Source organism: Neomonachus schauinslandi, chromosome 13 (genome assembly GCF_002201575.2).
Source record: "Neomonachus schauinslandi chromosome 13, ASM220157v2, whole genome shotgun sequence".
In the NCBI taxonomy this organism is placed as follows: domain Eukaryota; kingdom Metazoa; phylum Chordata; class Mammalia; order Carnivora; family Phocidae; genus Neomonachus; species Neomonachus schauinslandi.
Genome location: NC_058415.1, coordinates 56,805,463 through 56,824,260, shown reverse-complemented (window position 1 = coordinate 56,824,260; position 18,798 = coordinate 56,805,463). Strand labels below are relative to the sequence as shown.

At 45.7% G+C, this 18,798-nt stretch overlaps 1 protein-coding gene across 4 annotated transcripts in view; it reads left to right on the top strand.

Moving 5' to 3' along the window:
- The window catches only part of FAM219A (family with sequence similarity 219 member A), a 52,466-nt gene that overhangs the window by 25,255 nt on the left and 8,413 nt on the right, over positions 1-18,798 (top strand). The window lies entirely within an intron of this gene.

Here is an 18,798-nt window from a genome sequence, read left to right as displayed (position 1 = left end):
CAAGCTGCATCCATAGAGTGTGATTTGAGTTATGCTGGAGCTACTTCAGGCAATGGGTCCAAGCAGACAGTTGGTATCAGGGATGGGCAGAGAGGAGCCAGTAGCATTTAAGGTCAGCGTTAACTGGCACGTGGGCCTCTTGTCCAGAGGCTCCAAGATCTTCAGGTGGAGGCAGTTCAGGACCCTGGATAGCTCCTAGAGGAGCCCAGTCTCTGCCAGGTCTGAAGAGCCTAGGTGCCCAAGTCCTTAAGGCCTTTGCTTATTTAATTTTGAATAGCTTCCCTATACATGTCTCTGGCCTCTTCTGTCTCCAAGATCAGCCCTATGGATCCAGGGACTACCCGTTATCCTCTCCAGCCCTTGCCCCACCTTCCTCCACACACATCTAGCCTGACTTGGGCTCTCTCTGTGGAGGTCACCATCACTCTGAAGGTGAAATAAGCTTTCAAGACAACATCTGAGCTGTCCCTGGCTAGGATCTGACACCCTGATACCACAGAACTGTAGGATTTCGGAGGGAGGGTAAGAATCTAGTGGAACAAGGGAGTGTTAAAAGGGCCTTTGTCTCTAATACCCTGGCATTCCCATCTTCAGTCTGGTGTGTGAGGCAGGGGAAACTAAAGAGAGGCACTGAGCAGATTTCAAGGCCTGAAGCTAGACCATTTCATGAGCTGTCACTGTTCAGTCAGCCTGCCACTGGGTGTATACTTGATTTAAAGATACCTTTTTTTAGGGAAAGAGCATTGACATAAGGTGGATTGGAGCAAGTGTAGCAAGTAGAAGCAGAAATGAAACTAGTGAGTTCAGAGGTTCACAGCCTGCCACCCCCACCCTAGGCAGGCACTTGGGCCTTAGGCAAAAGAGAGTTAGATTAACATTGCAGAGGGGTTCCCTTCCTGATTCCCCAAATCATCCAGAGGAGGGGTTTGTGAGGAATCTGGAAGGGCAGAGGAATCACAGTCACCTACTAGGGATTGGATTTTCTGGTCAAAAGTTCCTGGTCAAAGAAACATGTGCTAAAGCAATATGAAACCAGCAGAGAACACCTACAGGCTCCCTCTCTTAGCACCAGCCAGTCATAATGGGACAGGCCAGGGCAGGGAGGAGAAAAGAGCATTTGGTGTTTGCTGAGCCACGAGTAGACCTGACAGAGTTTGGGCTGGAAGGAGTAGGGCTGCCTCCACCGCACCTGAAGAGGTATAGCTTATAACACTCCTGGAAATGGGAGCATTAACAATATAGTAACTAATTTATGGATGAAAAGATGCTCAGAGGATCTAGATCCAGACTGTCCCTCAGGCTGGCTCCTCTCATGCCTGTGGAAAGTGTTTTCTAGCTTCCAGGAGAGCCCTTACTATGGGATTAAGCACAGGCTATTGACATATAAGGATGCCTGGACAAGAAACAAGAACAGATGAGGACTCCGTCAGATCCCAAGAGAGTGGTTGTGTTGGTTTTTGTTCAAGTAGAACAGGCCTAATATCAGCCAGAACTTGCTTTTGGCCTGTTTTCTCAGGGGCAAAGGCTCTCCCATGTTTGCCTTCCATGACAGCGGATGCTTTGTATTCATTGTTTTATTAGGAGCAGTGATTATGTGACCATAAACCTTACTAAATTGAATATAATCCTGTGCATTCAGAAGAAACAGTTCAGAGCTCAGGGGAAGGAGCAGCTGGCTGGAAAGAAGGGCCCATGAATTCTAATCCCAGGGCTGCCATCTGGCATTGACCTGGGACAACTCATTTACTTTCTGCCCTGGAGGCTCTTTCTGGAATTTCAGGGCCTGAATAAAAACAGACCTGGGAACTCAGAGAGTGAAATGACCTGTCTAGACTCTCAAAGTCAGTGCAGTTCACAGGCAAAACTGGAATCCACAGGCCCTATTCTCCAGCCAGAGGTGTGCTTACTGTTCAGGGAGGTTTCCTATGTTTTCCTTCGCTATCTCCTTGCCCTTATATCTGAACTCCCAAGTGCTCCTATGCCTTGGGTGCTTCACTGCCTGGTAAACATGGTCGTAAGCCCCACATTGTCAGAAAGCACTTTTTGCAGACAGGATCAGAGCAGCCCTGACCCTATCTCCCTCCAAAGGGTTTTCCGATGGTTTGGTTCCAAGCTGGCTTCCCACTCCTCTAAAACTTGACAGTAAGAGTTGGGCCTTACTCATTTGATAGTGGGAGTATGTATCCGCAAGCAAAATCTGACCTGGCCCTGGAGTCTCAAAGCTGTGTCTGCTCAGCTGATGGTCAGTCCCCACAAGAGGGCAACCTGAAGTTGGGCTGCCACTTTGGCCATGGACCTTAAGTGAGTTCTAACTAGGCCAAGCCCTCAGGTGAATGAGTGAGTAAGGGAGGGTTTGGGGACTCCTACTTTGGCTATTCTCCAAAATAACTTCCTAGAAGGCAATCTTTCAGCCCCCAGCCAGAGAATTCCATAGATAAATGGCCCTACAAAGAGGACACAATACAACATGTGTCTGGGACACCATTAGACAAGGCCCTGGCACAGCCTGGTAGGCCACCGGACTTTTGCACCTCTGTTACAGAAAGAGCCTTGCTGTGGCTCAAGCCAAATAGAAAGAAATCTGTTTGTCTGTCATCAGATTACGGCCCTTCATTCTCTGTGCTAGGCACTGGGAGGACACCATAGAAATAGGCATGGTCCCTGCCTTCATGAACATTTATTAAATAAATTATAGAAGTATTCACTGAAGTAAAATTTGATAAGTACGTGAAAGAAATGGAAGGGGGTGGTGCTGTGAGAGTATATTATAGAGGGACATAACCTATCTTGGTATTCGTGGGAAGTTTTTTTTATAAGAAATGATGTGTCAGCTGAGGCCTGAAGGACAAGTAAGACGTAGCTGGAAGGGGAGCATGAGGCAGGAAGGCTCTTCGTGCTCCGTCAGGAACAGAGACCAGTGATGCAAAGTGTGGTAATCTGGGGGAAGAGTGGCACGGGATGAGGTTGGGGAAATGGAAGGGACGGCAAGCGACTGTTGCTTTGCCACCATTCCTAGCCCAGTCTGAATAGTCCCTTTCCAAAAAAGGGCTGGTTGAGACCCACTGTGGCACACCCCCCAGGGGAGGCTGGTGCCTCTTCCATCTCCCCAGCACAGGGAACTCTCACAGGGATGCTCAGGAGAGGGGCTCCTAGCCCCAGCTTGGGGTTCACAGTGGAGTGGTCACCTGGGAGCAGAGCTCAGAGGAGGGAGAGGAGGGGGCAAGAAGGACTAGACACTTAACTTTCCCTCCAGATCCTCTCTGTACATTTTTTTCATTGCTTTGAACTGTTTGTTAATATATTACAGAAGCCATTTCCACATTTTGATGGTGCCTCTGGGAATTCCACACTATCATCCCCCTCCTGTGGTAGATAAAAAATGTCAGCTTTCAAGATTTTATACTTGGATTTCAGAAACTAAATTGCATTACTATGTCCGGTGAGACGGCGCCATTCCCTGTTCCTATCTGCGTGCTCCAGGCACCATGAGGCTGATAACATCAGCATGTCAAAGCAGCTGGATCCAGACAATTTGCAGCTGGCTGGGGCTGGGGCAGAGGGGGTGGGTGGCCAAATTCAGAATCCGGGGGCAGCCCAGTTGACTGGATTTTGGGGTTCTTTCCATAGACTGTTAGTTCTCCTATCTGTAGAGAGAGAACTTGTCTTGGTCCCACCTAGATGTAACAAGGAATTGAAAAGTACTCTCCTAAACACTGATAGGATAAATCACTGAAGAGCCAATGCTCAGGTTTTCCTTGGAGTGAAAGATAGAAGAGAATAGGAGGAAGAGTGGAAGTCATAATATGAACAGGACAGGCCCCTACTGCCTGTGAGATTAAGTGTCCATGTAGAATCCAAAACACTCCTGGAAATGGTTATTCTGTGCTTCCCTGAAGCCCAGATGTGAGGCCTTGTAACTAACCTTCTGCCTGCCATAAGGTTGTGAAGCAAATGAAGAGAAAGCATTGTTCCCCTGCCAGGAAACCCAGGAATTTTGGGGGTTTCTTTTCTAGTTGCAACCACCATTTAACTCTACAGAACAAACATTCCTTTCACAGCAAAAATTTTCAACTTATTGGGTTATTTCAAATGCATCAAATAGCATAAAACATTCATTCAACTCTGGCAGCATTCACAGACCCATTTTTGTATATAGCAAAACAGGCTCTTCATCCCCAAAACATGTTTTCAAAATGTAGTAGCCCCCGAGGTCAAGGTCAGTCCAACCTCATTGAGGTTGCCAGTGCTAGTGCAAGCCTGGTTTTCCTGCTCGATGCCCACTCACCTACAGGCTCTGGTGTTTGGATGCAGGAGACAGACCGAGAATCTACCCTTAACTCTAATTGCACATATCTTAACTTCTCTTACAGTGGAGGCATGCAGTTTACTGACTCCATTACTATATCGAAGGGAAGAATTAATAATTAAGTCAAATTATTCTTTTTTAAGATTTTGTTTTTAAATAATCTCTGCACCCAGTGTGGGGCTCAAACTTACAAGAGTTGCATGCTCTACTGACTGAGCCAGCCAGGCACCCCAAATTCTTTTTTTTTTAAGTAAACTTTATGCCGGGGCGCCTGAGTGGCTCAGTCGGTTAAGTGTCTGCCTTCGGCTCAGGTCGTGATCCTGGAGTCCTTGGATAGAGCCCCACGTGGGGCTCCCTGCTCAGCGGGGAACCTGTTTCTCCCTCTCCCTCTGCAGCTCCCCCTGCTTGTGATTTCTTGCCCTCTGTCAAACAAATGGATAAATATATTTTTTTAAAATAAATTTTATGCCCAATGTGGGGCTCGAACTCATGACCCCAAGATCAAGAGTTGCGTGCTCTACTGACTGAGCCAGCCAGGTGCACCTAAGTCAAATGATTCTTTAGTTTTATTTGTTTATTTTTATAGAAAAGTATTATTGAAGGTTTTAAAAGTGAGAAATCATGATCACTACATAACCATGATCACTTGGAGATAGTTTCCAACACTGAGCCTATCCTGGATGTCCATGGTTGGTGGAGCAGGTATTTCAGTTTCTTGAAAAAGCTCAATGCAGGGGTGCCTGGGTGACTCAGTCGGTTAAGCATCTGCCTTCAGCTCAGGTCATAATCCCAGAGTTCTGGGATCGAGCCCTGCATCGGGTTCCCTGCTCAATGGGGAGTCTGCTTGTCCTTCTCCCTCTGCCCTGCTCGTGCTCTCTCTCAGTCTCTCAAATAAATAAATAAATAAATAAATAAATATCAAATCAAATCAAATCTTTAAAAAAAAAAAAAAAGTAAAAGCTCAGTGCAGGCTGCTTCCCACTGTCCTGAATTCCCAGGCTGCTCCTGTTCAGTCTGTGCAGGCCTCCTGCCTAAAGGACTAGAAGCCCAGTGTTTTTGTGCTTTTTGCCCTGGCCTGGGGAAAATGGCCTAAGGCTAAGTCATGGGACTGTGGTAGAGCCAGAACTTGGGGCAACTTCAACCCCCCACCCCAACCCAGCTTGCTGCTACTTTGAGATTGGCCAGGCCCTGGTCAGCCTCCCTTGCCTTCACTTGCCCACACTTCCTAAGAAATAGCAGACCTGCCATGCTCTCTGGATCAGGGCTAGACTTCTCTAATGGGGCTTATTTCTGGGGAATCTCAAGCTTCCCAAGGATCAGACACATAACATTGAGAAAAAAATAGAGTTTCTGCTGAAATGTCAGCAAACTACAGAGTAAACAGTGTGTCTTGAATTCTCTTTCCTGACATCTTCAAATATCTGGCCCTTCTCCACTGGCTCCTACCTCCTAGCTTCAACCATCCTCCACTGCAGTCTTTCTTGTCATATAAGAGCCCATTTAGAACTCTGGTTCTGTTTCCCCCTGTTTTACATTAACCTTCTCAAAACCTTATCCTTCCCAGACATCCATGATACCAGCCTCTCCTTGGCCACCTGCTGTCAGTCCTCTTCTGTCTATCCCTTCAATATTGGTGTTCCCCAAGTTCTTTCCTCTGATCCTTCATATTTTTAGGTGCGTGTGCGTGCGCACACACACACACACAGAGGAAACCTAGGAGCCATCTGTGCCTAGGTCTTTCTCCTCAAACCCAGATCCAGTCAGCCACTAAGCCCTGGCAATATGACCTTGATAGGTTTTCTTCTCCAGTTCCATTATTTTCCATTAAAGTCCAAAATCCTGTATGTGATTTACAAAGCCCTTCATGATTTTAAGCCTTCCTCCTGTTCTAGTCTCATCACCTGCCACTTCACCCCACCGCTTAACCTTCCAGCCAAATTGAGCTACTCCTTTTGCCTGCTAGGTAGTCATGTGTCTCTTCCTCCCTACTCCTTTGTTTTCTTGTCTTTGCTTTTCTTTCCCTACTCCTTTCTTCATCTGGTTCATTTCTATCTCCTACTCATTCTTCATGCCTCAGCTTTCTTTGAAGAAGTTTTCTCTAATTCCCCAGGGTGGAATATGCTTCTGTTCTGTGTACAGACAACACTCTATACAAATCTCCATTGTAGCACTTGGCATATTATTAAAAATTATCTATTTATTCATTTGCCTTACATACTGGCTCTTCATCGGTAGAGATCATATTATCTTTGTATCTGCTCGTGCCTAGACTATAAGTGTCCCTAAAATTTAGGACAAGAACTGAATTGGTGACTGAGACTCTTTCTTTTTTTTTTTTTATTAAAGATTTTTATTTACTTATTTGTCAGAGAGAGAGAGAGAGAGAGCTTGCGCAAAAGCAGCAGGAGCGGCAGGCAGAGGGAGAAGCAGGACTCGATCCTGGGCCCTGGGATCATGACCTGAGCTGAAGACAGGCGCTTAACAGACTGAGCCACCCAGACATCCTATGTCTGAGACTCTTTCATCTCCTTTTTTTAATACTGTCATCTTCTTTTCTCTCCTGGGCTCAGCATTCTCAGTCCCCAGTGCTTTTTCTTGCTTGCTGCTTCCTGCTAGTCTGTCTCTCTCTGTCTCTCTCTATCCTGAGGTATTGACTGCTTCAGTGACTCCAATATTTCCTTCCTGTGGAGCACTTTTTGAGCAGGAGATTGCTAATCAGAAAACATCCATGCCATTTTCTAAAGAGGGACTTCAAGTGTGTGCAGAGCACTGGAGACAGGATGAGACTAGTACCAGCCTTCCAAGTGCCTGGTTTATAAGACAACAGTCTCACATCTGTGTAAGTTCTGATGTGTTGTTAATCTCATGACTTTATTTGATCTCTCTAAGAAGAGGTTGGGTATAAGAAATGACAAGTTAGATTCAAATTCTAGTGCTAATCACCTTCAAGGTGTGACTTTGAATGTATTACTTTAAATAACCTGGTTCTTCAATTTTAAAATGGGAATGATATTTACCTTACTCAGTCTTTTAGTAGGATTAAATGAGATAATATACATAAAACACCAAGCACCATAGCTGTACATATAGCAAGTAACAGGTGTTCCAGCAATATGAACTAAATGATCTGCTGAATTCCAGAAGAACCACACCTGGTCTGCATTGTTATGAACAACTCCCTGCCGTGGCTCAGCCAGAGCTCTTAGCGGTGCTGCCTTCCCATCCTGAGCTTTGGGTCCTCCCTCCTCCCTCCTCCCCCACCTAACCATTGTCCTCTCTTGGCACTAAGAGTATAAAACCAGGTTAAGGCGGGGGCAGAGGCCTCTGCCTCTCAAACAGAGGTTGTCTGGGGATGGTGTGGGTGTAGAGGGGGTGGCCTACAGCCTTGAGGCCTAGAGCCTATTCAAAGTGTGGTCCCTGGATTCAGAGCATTGGTATCACTTGGGAGCTTGTATGAAATACAGACACTTAGGCACCATTCAGATCTACTAAATTGGAATTTGCATTTAAACAATATTCCCAGGTGATTAAGAAGCACTATCCTACAGGCACACAGATAAGCTCAGCAGGTGTGGAGGGATATAGGCTGTGCATATATGTCAGAACTGTCTAGAAGAGGCAAAGGCTGCACAGGTGGGGAGGAGCTGTGAGGGAGTATAGTCAGAGCAAAGGAGGTGTTCCTCAGAGGTGTGGGCTACAGAACTGTAGGGGGGCTCTTTGGGTAGATATTGATTATGTGTTGTTTCAGTGCCCCTTCCTTTAGATGCCCCAGGAGTGAGATTATACCTTTGAGTTACCTGGTCATTGTCACTGCACCAGCCAGAGAGTGACAGAGGCTCTCTACCACCATGAGCCTGGGGAGACCCTCCAGCAGGGACCCCAGGACCATCTAGTTTAGCAGAAGAGTACTGTTTCCCTAAAGAGATGCATAACCAGCAACGAGCTGGCTTCACTGCTGAAAACTTGCCTTGAGTTTGTGCTAGGCTAGACTCTTTCCTCCCCCTACTCTTTAAACACCAACTGGCATCTCTCTCTCTCTCTCTCTCTCACACACACACACACACACACACACACACACACACAAAGCTGATTTAACAGAAACTCAGGGCTTTATGAGCCTTTGTAGAGTTAACCCTCTCCTTCCCCTCTCTGACCTCCTTCACTGCTGGGCTGGGCTCTGAGCCTCCAGGAGCCTTTAACATTAACATCTCTGCTGCACAAAGCATGCCTGGTAAGAGTAATGGCAGGCCCTAGGCTTGGTTGGAAGCAGCAAGAATTTGTTTTTACCAGAGCCACCATATCTCCCTCTTAAGCACTCTTAGGACTCTGAATCTCTTTTTGCTTTCCCAATAGAAATATTTCCCAGCCATCCACCTAGAGCCTCTTGACCCTTTTCTGTGGGAGAGTTGTTTGTGCATCTCAGTGGTAAGGAAAAGGCCTGTTGTGCTTGCCCTTACCCCCAGAAATGGAGTAGGCTGAATGCCCAATAGCATCAGCAGTAACTGAAAGTAATTAGAGTAGAGTCCTAGCCCTAAGCCTCAACTGTCATTGCTCTTTTGTCTGCCACCCAATAGGTGAGCCTCTGGTTTCACCAGGTTTCTGCCCAGGCCCAACCCTCTGTGTTAGGGAGGATAACAAATCTTCACCACTGTCAATCTCTCCTCTGTGCTTCTACCACCCTTCATTCATTCCTGTCTCTCATGCTCCTCTTCCTGCCTTAAATGGGCTGCTATGTGTTCCTGTCTTCTTTTTACATTAGACAAAAGTCTTCTTGGCAAGAAGCAGGTCGTGGTATTTTTCCCACCCCAAAGTACATTGTTCCCCATCTGCCCCATGTTGGTATTCAATGACTATCGAGGTTTTTTAACAAGTGGTGAGCTCACTGATGTTTAATTACTGGGATGACAAAAAGGCAAGAATACGAGACTGCTCTGTCCAGAGAGCTAAGCTTTAGAGCTGCAAGTTGTCTTTGTGAGCAAAATGTGGTGCTTGCCAGGCATAATGAAGGTTAGAGAGTTAGAACAGGCTGAAAGATGAAGAAATTCCACAGAAGGGAGAAGCTGTTTGATACCAGTCCTCTGAGTCCATTGTCCATTGCAGACAGTAGCTCTTTACTCTTCCAAGGCCAGAGGAAAAGAATTGGAAATGGCAATTGTGTGAGGGCATCCCATAGACTGCCAGATTATTACTTTGTTTTCTTGGGAAAACCAAGGAGTCTAAAAGATTCATGAACTAGTGCAGGACAGGCTCAGTCCTTGAGTAACTGAAGCTTACCAAAAACCGTCCAGTGACATTTGGGGCCAAGATCCAGATGAGGATCCACAGGTCAGTCTGGCCTAGACCAAATGTTAATATCTGTTGACATTTTTCCTGCTTCAGCTTCCTACCATGTGCAGGGCTGAAGGACCAGTCTCAGGGTTTCTCCAACCAAATGCCCTTATTGATTCCTGGACAGCATCTTTCCTCAATGTTCTGTGCTTCCGTCCTTACCTTGGGGAACTAGAATTCACATTCTGGAAGGAAATTGAAAGATCCTCTGGACATGCTTCCCAAAGCTTTGTTAGCCCTGAATATCTGGTTCCCTTCTTGCCCTCCTCTGGGCCTTGTCTAAGCAGAAGGAACCCAGAATCCCTTGACCCCTCCAGCTCCCTTGATTTTAGAATCATTTCCCCTCTCCTTTCATAGGCCTCATCTCCAAAGTCTGTGTTGGCTGAAACTGAAGCAAAAAAGAAAGAAGGAGAAACAGAGAGAAGGGACTGCCTTCTATCCACTACCCACCCTCACACATTTTCGCCTTCTGCCTCAGGCCCTACCAGTCCATTTTCTTCCATTTTTTTCATAACGTAAAATTAGCCATTTTAACCATTGTTAATCTATTTTAAAAGAACTTTACACCTTCAGCCCTTTCTCCATTAAGTGAGATAGTCTTTCCCTAAAGAGGTGGAAATGGGGGCCAGGGGAGGTGTGGCAGGATAGGGAGCTCGGAAACCCTCTAGGTCACAAGACTATATAGGCCAAGACCTGTGTCTCTAGCTAGTCCAAAATAAGGCAGGAGACTCTTGAACATCTGTTTCAGGGTATAAGCTTAAGGATAGGGATGAAAGTCACAGGGGCCAGGCCAGGCTAGGCCTCCCGGAGGAACCAAGGTTTCTCAGTTTCTGGCTCTGGCTCCTACCTCTTGGGTTATGAGGTTTGTCCCCTAGGCCTTTATGTCCCCTAGGCTTCCCTCAAGACACAGCTGCTACAGTGGGTGTCCCTGAGTTGAGGTATTTGTCCTATCTCCCAAAGAAAGGCTTTTTAGTCATAGGGTTTCCAGGTGAGTAGGAATGGGAATGAATAGCAGAACATCAATCTAGGACAAGCAGTCCTAACCATGAAGGAGGCAGAGCAGAATTCTAAATCTTTTTAAAAACCTCACTGACCCCTTGTCTCCCCATTTAAAAAATGAATCTAGTTCTTTGCCATCCCAGTACTAGCTTCATATCTTTCACCATTCTTTTTTTTTTCCCCTCAGTAGTTTCTGAGTAGCTATTTTTGAAAGCTAAATAATGGGTAAGGGAGTAGGAGCTGCCACTCTCGCTGGGATAACTCCAGAACCATTTTGGTTAATTCTCCTACCCCAAGTTTGAAAGCAAGGGATACTCATTCTGTGAAGTTTGCCTCCTGGCTCTGCCACTAGTCACGGTTCCTATAGCTGATGTGCTGGCACAGGCCAAGGACCAGCTGAAGCATGGTGGCCAGCCACCAGGCAGTACTGTCCCCATTTAGAGTTTTTCCCCAACTTCAGTGTAGCAAAGTCTTCTCTGCTTTTGTTCTTTTAAAGATTTTATTTATTTGACAGAGAGAGACACAGCGAGAGAGGGAACACAAGCAGGGGGAGCGGGAGAGGGAGAAGCAGGCTCCCCGCCGAGCAGGGAGCCCGATACAGGGCTCGATCCCAGGACCCTGGGATCCATGACCTGAGCCGAAGGCAGACGCCTAACGACTGAGCCACCCAGGCGCCCCTCTCCTTTTGTTCTTAATTGGTGGCCTCAAGTCAGGTATATTTTGTCTGGCAGGTGATGCCCAGAGGGAATTCTATTCCTTGAAAGAAGATTCCCCAGAGGCCACCAGGTAAGTAAGGACTGAGGCACAGTTCTCTTGCAAGATGATGGATAGATATGATGACCTGAAATTCCCTGGCACACAGTGAGAAATAAAATATTAAAAACCAGCTATAGCCCTCAGTCATGACTAGAGGCATTATAAATTGGGACAATCCTTTGGGAAAGCAGTTTGGCATATGTATCAAGAATCTTAAAAGCGGGCGCCTGGGTGGCTCAGTTGGTTAAGCAACTGCCTTCGGCTCAGGTCATGATCCTGGAGTCCCTGGATCGAGTCCCGCATCGGGCTCCCTGCTCGGCGGGGGGTCTGCTTCTCCCTCTGACCCTCCCCCCTCTCATGTGCTTGCTCTCTCTCATTCTCTCTCTCTCAAATAAATAAATAAAATCTTAAAAAAAAAAAGAGAATCTTAAAAGCACTCCTGGTTTTTGACCTTATACTTCTACTTTATTTAAGAAATTACCCTAGGGGCACCTGGGTGGCTCAGTCTGTTGAGTGGCTGACTCTTACAATATGGGATTGAGCCCCACATTGGGCTCTGCACTCAGAGTGGAGTCTGCTTGAGATTCCCTCTCTCTCTCTCTCTCTAAAATGAATAAATAAAATCTTTTTTTTTAATTATTCTAAATGCAAATATATATGGATTTCAGCATAGTACTATTTATAATAGTGAAAAATTGTAAGCAACCTGAATGTCCAAAATAAGTGAATGGTTAAAAAGTTAGTGTACAAAAAAAAAAAGTTACTGTACATCCCCTCTATGGATATTATGCAGCCATTAAACTGATGATTTCAAAAACCATGTAAAAATATGGAGAGTTGATTATATTCTAATACTAATTTTTAAAAATCCAGAATATAAGGGGTGCCTGGGTGGCTCAGTCGGTTAAGCATCCAACTCTTGATTTTGGCTCAGGTCATGATCTCAGGGTCATGAGCCTGCTTAAGATTCTCTCTCTTCCTCTCCCTCTGCCCCTCTGCTTGTACTCTCTCTCTCTCTCTCTCTCAAAAAATAAAAATGCAGAATGTAAGATAGTTTGTTTTTATTTATTTTTATTTATTTGAGAGAGTGAGTGAGAGAGAGAGAGCAGGAGCGGGGGGAGGAGCAGAGGGAGAGAGAGAAGCAGACTCCCTGCTGAGCAGGGAGCCCCACACAGGGCTCCATCTCAGGACCCTGAGATCATGACCCAAGCCAAAGGCAGATGCCTAACCAACTGAGCCATCCAGGCGCCCCAGTTTGTTTTTCTTTAAATGTTGTTCTATGCATGTGTATTAGCTGGCACTCTGGTTATAGTAACAAATTTAAACTCAAGCTAGTTTAAGTTAAAAAGGAAACTAGACTATAAGGACACTAGGATTTCTCATAGTATTCAAGGACAGGTGTGCCCTTCAAGCCTTAGAAGAGTAGAGCAAGTTCTAGAATCAGAGCCTCGGAAGGACTTTATCTCTTGTGTCTGCTTCTTTCTGAACATCAGCTTTATTCCTGTCTCCCTGCCCAGTGGCTTTCTCTGCTACCTAATCTACAGTCTTGAGCTTTACATCTCCTCTTAGTCCTACTTCCTATTCTGGGGGAGACTCTGATTGGCTCCATCTGATCCAAAAAAGAGTGGGACCACACTGAACCAACATGGTACCTGGAGCCCACCCCTTGACCATGAGGAGAAACACCAACTCCTAGAGGGGGAAACCCCAGAGTGTTGTTACTGTGGTATACACACAAGACTTAAATACACTAAAACATTAACAGAGGTTTTTTCAAGGTAGTGAAACTAAAGATTAATTTAAAAAATTTTTAGCATGTATTACTTTATAATAGAAAAATCTAAGGGCGCCTGGGTGGCTCAGTTGGTTAGGCATCTGCCTTCGGCTCAGGTCATGATCTCAGGGTCCTGGGATCGAGCCCCATGTGGGGCTCCCTGCTCAGTGGGGAGCCTGCTTCTCCCTTTCCCCCTCCGCCCCCCCCCCCGCTCGTGCTCTCTCTCATGCACTCTCGCTCTCCTGTCTCTCCCTTAAATAAATAAATAAATAAATTCTTCAAAAAAAAATCTATTAAACTTGTAGTGGCTATGGTTGTTATTAGGGCTGGGGTCAGCAGAACTCTTCTCCATTTTGGTTCTCCCAATGACAGCCACTACAAAGATACTAAAGCCTAGTGGTGCTTGGTTTTGGTAGTGAATTCCACTAAGCTGTTTAAGGAGACAGAAGATTCTGTTAATCACAGGACCAATTTGAGTTCTCACACTCTAGCTGTAGCATAAAAATCCTTTCTACTTCTTTGTGGTTAACTTTACTTTGCCCCAAAATGCCTCTGCAGAAGTGTGGTGTGTATGAAGAAAGAGTGCTTTCCTTCTTTGCTTGCAACAACCAGTAGCTACTCCAGAGCTGGAAAGTGAGTGGACACTCAATGGGTTGACTTTATTTGAGTTGAGCCTTCTTTTGAGGAAAAACCTAGAAGATTAAGGAGATTTAGACTAATAAGAGAGGCCTCTCTGAGCTAAGCAGGATCTTCTGCCCCCTCATGCAAATTTAGGCTTCACAGATTTTTTTTTTTTTCAGTTCTTCTTCCCCTCTTTGTAAAAGCCACTAGTGGCATTTAGAAAGATGGTCTCTTTTAGGTTTCCTTGATCTTCCCCAAAGACCTTATACTTGTGAGAGGTGTTTGTCCTTCCTCATAAGTGGGCCCATAAAGGTCTTATTATGTCCCCAAAAGATAGAAGTCCCAGCCAATTGCCTGGCACTACAGGCAGCTCCTGGAGAAATCCTGGAGAAGGGAAGCTAGGGAGTAAAAGTGGGAGCTGCTCAAAACTCAGACCCAGGAAATAGGACTCAGGACTTCAGGTCATACCACAAACAGCTGTTATTGGTCAAATGATTCTCATGTTGAGGTGTGGAGTCAGAAACAGATGGAAATGCTTATAGGCTGAATAAACAGCCATCTGCAGGGAAGTAGAGAGGTCTAACCAATGCCTACATTGCTACTGAATATTCTTGGATGGGAGGTTAGTTTTCTGCCCAGCCGTGGGCATTGGACATAAAGGCATTGAGTTGTATTTTCTGTATCTGTCTCTAAAATATGATATCTAAACATGTTTATTTCCACCCACTGGCAAGAGATGTTTTGGGGGGTGGCATAATCTTGAAAACAGGAGACCCCAGGTAGTTTCTGAGCTGATCTCTGGACAAATTGTGACAGAAATGAGAGTTGGTCTTTGATGCCTTTTCTTGCTGTACCCATGTGTCAGAGAGTGGCCTGAGCCCTAGGTCTTCCCTGCTTTCCTGTTTCCGTATCAGTGTTATCTTTCTTCCTGTCCCTGTTCCTGCTCTAAGTTTGCCCTGTTTCCTGCTTCCACCCAAGGGAACTGAACAGGGTACAGACAGGACTGTTCCAGAGGTAGCCTTTCACAACTCAGAACTGCCTCTGCTAACTCTCTCATAAACCTAGAGGAAAATTCACATGCGTTTGGTGAAGAAAGGTTAGATAATGTTGGTACAAGCACTTTGCCTCTTCATACTTCATTCTGAATCCATTTAAATTTCCATTTTTCTGAGAATTAGTGCTTGGAGGTGAGGACAGAGGTTACCTTTCTTGTGGGAAAGCTAAAACTGAATCATGTCTCTACTCTGAATCATTCATGCTCAGTCCATGTCTCTACTCTGAATCATTCATGCTCAGTCCACAAGGCAAGGGCAAAACTGTTCAGCACCACGGAGAGCGTCTTTCATCCTGGTGACAAGATCACGGGCACCTAGGTAAAAGATAAGGATTTGTAGCTACAAGCCCATCCAGTCTGATCTCCTTACTCTTCTGGCCAGTCACCAAGTACCCCTTTTCTCTTCAAGCTCTTAGTATTCAACTTCTTCCTTTACCTAACTAGGCTTTTAGGAATGAACTCCTTTAACTTTCCACCTACCTTTCTGCCTCCATGTTCTCTGCATCCCCCACTCATCTTCACCTCCCTTCCATTTCAGTAGGGAGCCTTCCTTCTCTGGCCCAAGGCTCTGTTTCCATATCCTCTTGAGTCCTGCAGGACCATGCCCTATCAAACATCTCCTTTTCTACCTAGCTTCTTTCCCCTCAGGCTAGAACACTGGTCAAGTATTTCGTAGGTCCAAAGAAATTCTTCAACTCCAAAATTCCCTCTGGCTATAATTTATTCTCATTCCTTCTCTTCTCAGTCTGGCTCCTTGAAAGAATATCTGTGTTCACTGTTTCTACTTTCTCTTTTCCTGTTACCTCCTAAATCTTATGTAATCTGGATTCTGTTCCTACTCTTCAACTAAAACTGTGTTTTCTGAGGCCACTTATGACTTCCTTATTTCTAAATACTGTATTCATCTTCTGGGACTCATCTGGTTTTTTGACACTGTTGATAATTACAGGGAGCTCCTTAAGGATGGGACTACTTTCTGTTTATATTTATGAGCCCCAGGCTTGCCACTGATAAATAAATGAAGGAAATATAGTGTGTCAGAGTAAGGAGAGGGAGGAGGCAGAATACCCCCTGGTCAGTCCCCTCCTCACCCTGTGGAGGGAATACCTTTTCCACAGATACTTCCCTACATAATCCAGGCCCCAACCTGTGAGATGCCAGGGCTGCAGCTGTGGGCCAGTCACTCCTAGGGCATACTGTCCATGATTGTGTGGGCCTTAAGGAACCTCTACTAATACGTTTATAACTAGCACAGATATATTGCTTAATATGTACTATAAAGTGCTCACATCTATTAACTTATTTTAGCCTCAGAAGAACCTTTCATGTAGGTATTAATATTAGTCGCATTTTACAGATAAGGAAACTGAAGCCCAGATTACACAGCTAGTAAATGGAGGAGCCAAGATTTATTTTTTTAAAAAAATGGGTTGATGAGTTGAATTTGTTGAAGCTGATGATAAGTACCCAGGATTTCACTACATTCTTTTCTCTTCTTTTGTGTAAGTTTAATAATTTCCATAGTAACACATTTTTAAAGGATCAGATTGGATTAAATCAATGGATTTTTTAAAGATTTTATTTTTAAGTAATCTCTACACCCAACATGGGGCTCAAACTCACAACCCCAAGATCAAGAATCACTCGCTCTACCAACTGACCCAGCCAGGCACCTCAAATCAATGGATTTTAATTTTGTTGTTGTTGTTGCAACAGAACCCTTTCTCCAACCAAAATTTTGTAGAAAGGTTGGTGTGTAAGTGAAATAAAAGAGGATCTCCAGGGGCGCCTGGGTGGCTCAGTCGTTAAGAATCGCCTTCGGCTCAGGTCATGATCCCAGGGTCCTGGGATCGAGCCCCGCATTGGGCTCCCTGCTCGGCAGGAAGCCTGCTTCTTCCTCTCCCACTCCCCCTGCTTGTGTTCCCTTTCTCGCTCTCTCTCTCTCTCTCTCTGTCAAGATAAATAAAATCTTAAAAAAAAAAAAGAGAGAGAGGATCTCCATTCTCACTACTATTGCTTCCCTCTTGCACTCAGCCCCGCCCAAGGCACGGGGTTCAGGGAACACAGTTTAATGAAAATCACTGGACCAGACTAACTCTAAGAATTCTTCTGGCACTTTTGCCTTCCTCTAATTATATTGGCTTTGCACTGGCCATTAGCCTATATATCCTGTCCCAGAAACAGTGAGACTGGGCTATTAATCATTTCTGCAGTCTGTGGAGAATTTGTTTGAAGGGTTGCAGAAACATGGGTTGCTGTTAGAGATGCATTTCAATGTCTGTCTCCACTGAGTGTTTAATAATCTTGCTAATCCGCACTCTAGTTCCCAGATCTAGCTAACTCCTGTCAGATGTCCTTGGGGGGCATTTTAAATTCTCCCTGATTTCTTGGAGTCAGACGTTTCCTTCTGCCTGGATTCCCTCTGATACTTAACATTCATGAATATTTCACATTTAACCTGATTACATTTCCATGTGATGGTCATGGTGCATTGGCTGTGTTTCTCAGGGAAGACATACAGGAAGCCCACAGTAAAGACTTGAATTTTCAGGCACAGTGCCCGAGATCTTTGTCCTTGCCACTAAGATGGCCTTCTATCATGGATAGTGACAGGGGAGACGCTGAATGGTGGGCTTTGCATGGGACCTCTCAAGACTACGGCTCTGAACCCTGGCTTATGACCCATAGGAACTGGCAGTTTCCCTCAGGGATCAAAAGCCACCAAGACCAACCCAGTGGCGTTGAGGACCAAATGTGGGTCCCTGTGACCAGAATTGCTCAACAGCTTCCCAGGCCCACTCAGACCCTATTCTTCCTGCAGTTTCCCTCCACTGTTACCATTTCTACCCAGTACCTCCAGACTGAGAAGCAACTCTGATGAACTCATCTGTGCCGAAGATGGAAGGGTTAGGCCCAAATGCCTGAGGGGCTCACGTGTTTAAAGTCACCCCCAGGGAAAGGACAGTGAGGCTTACATGGATGGATGGAGTGGAGGGTTCCAGAGAAGATGCATGATTGGGAAGGCCATAGATTTAGAAGTCACCAGTGTAAAAATGTTACTCTAAACTGTAGAAGACATCAGGGCTCCCCAAGGAGAGAGGTGGGCTAAGGGCCAGAAACTGCTGAAGAGACAAAGCGCTGTGGGGGGAGTAAAAAATGATGGTTAAAGAGGTAACATGAGCCAAGGATCACAGTGTCCTCGAAGCCAGAAGAAGAAACCATATCCAAATGGATATGGTATGTGTGACATGTGAGAAATGCTACAGAAAAAGTAATGTGATGAAGGAAATTGGAGAGGTGCCACTGCTTCCCTGGTGGGATCCCACAGGCATCTTTATGGCCTTTACCCTTTGAGAAGTCATCCCTCAAGCTGCTTTGGGAGTAGGTCCTACCTGTGGCCTAAGGGGAAAGCCAGACCCCAGCTGTCAGGTCTTCATGCACCCTGTAGGTAACACCTCAAGGCTGTTTTGGCCACAGAGAGGCATGTACGGGCCCAGGTCTGCATGGGACAACTGATATCTATTAGGAGTCTCTCAGGAGGAGCTGAGACAAAGAGGCAGAGAAAGGACTGGAGAGGATTGCAGCATGGGAAGCTGCCTGAGATGCACTGGGGCACTGCAGCACCCCACTTGTTCTGAGCCCTGCCCCCTATAATCCCAGCTAAGGGGTGCAGTTCAGAGCAGAGGACAGAGGCCCAAGTTCTGCCCTCAGGATCACAAACCACTGTGGCAACAGAGCCCACCCAGGGTCTCGTACTCTGGATGGCCTGAAAGAACATGGGCAAGGCTAGGATTTCCCTCCAAACATTCTAGACTTTTTCCTTTCCCCGTAATGACAAGCATGTTTTCATCCCCACTGCCTCACTCTAAAGAGAACAGAAGCCACCATAATAGTTATATGTCCTTCCCTTGCTGGGTCACTCAGATCCCTGGGTCTGACACTGTGGGGCTAATCCTAGAG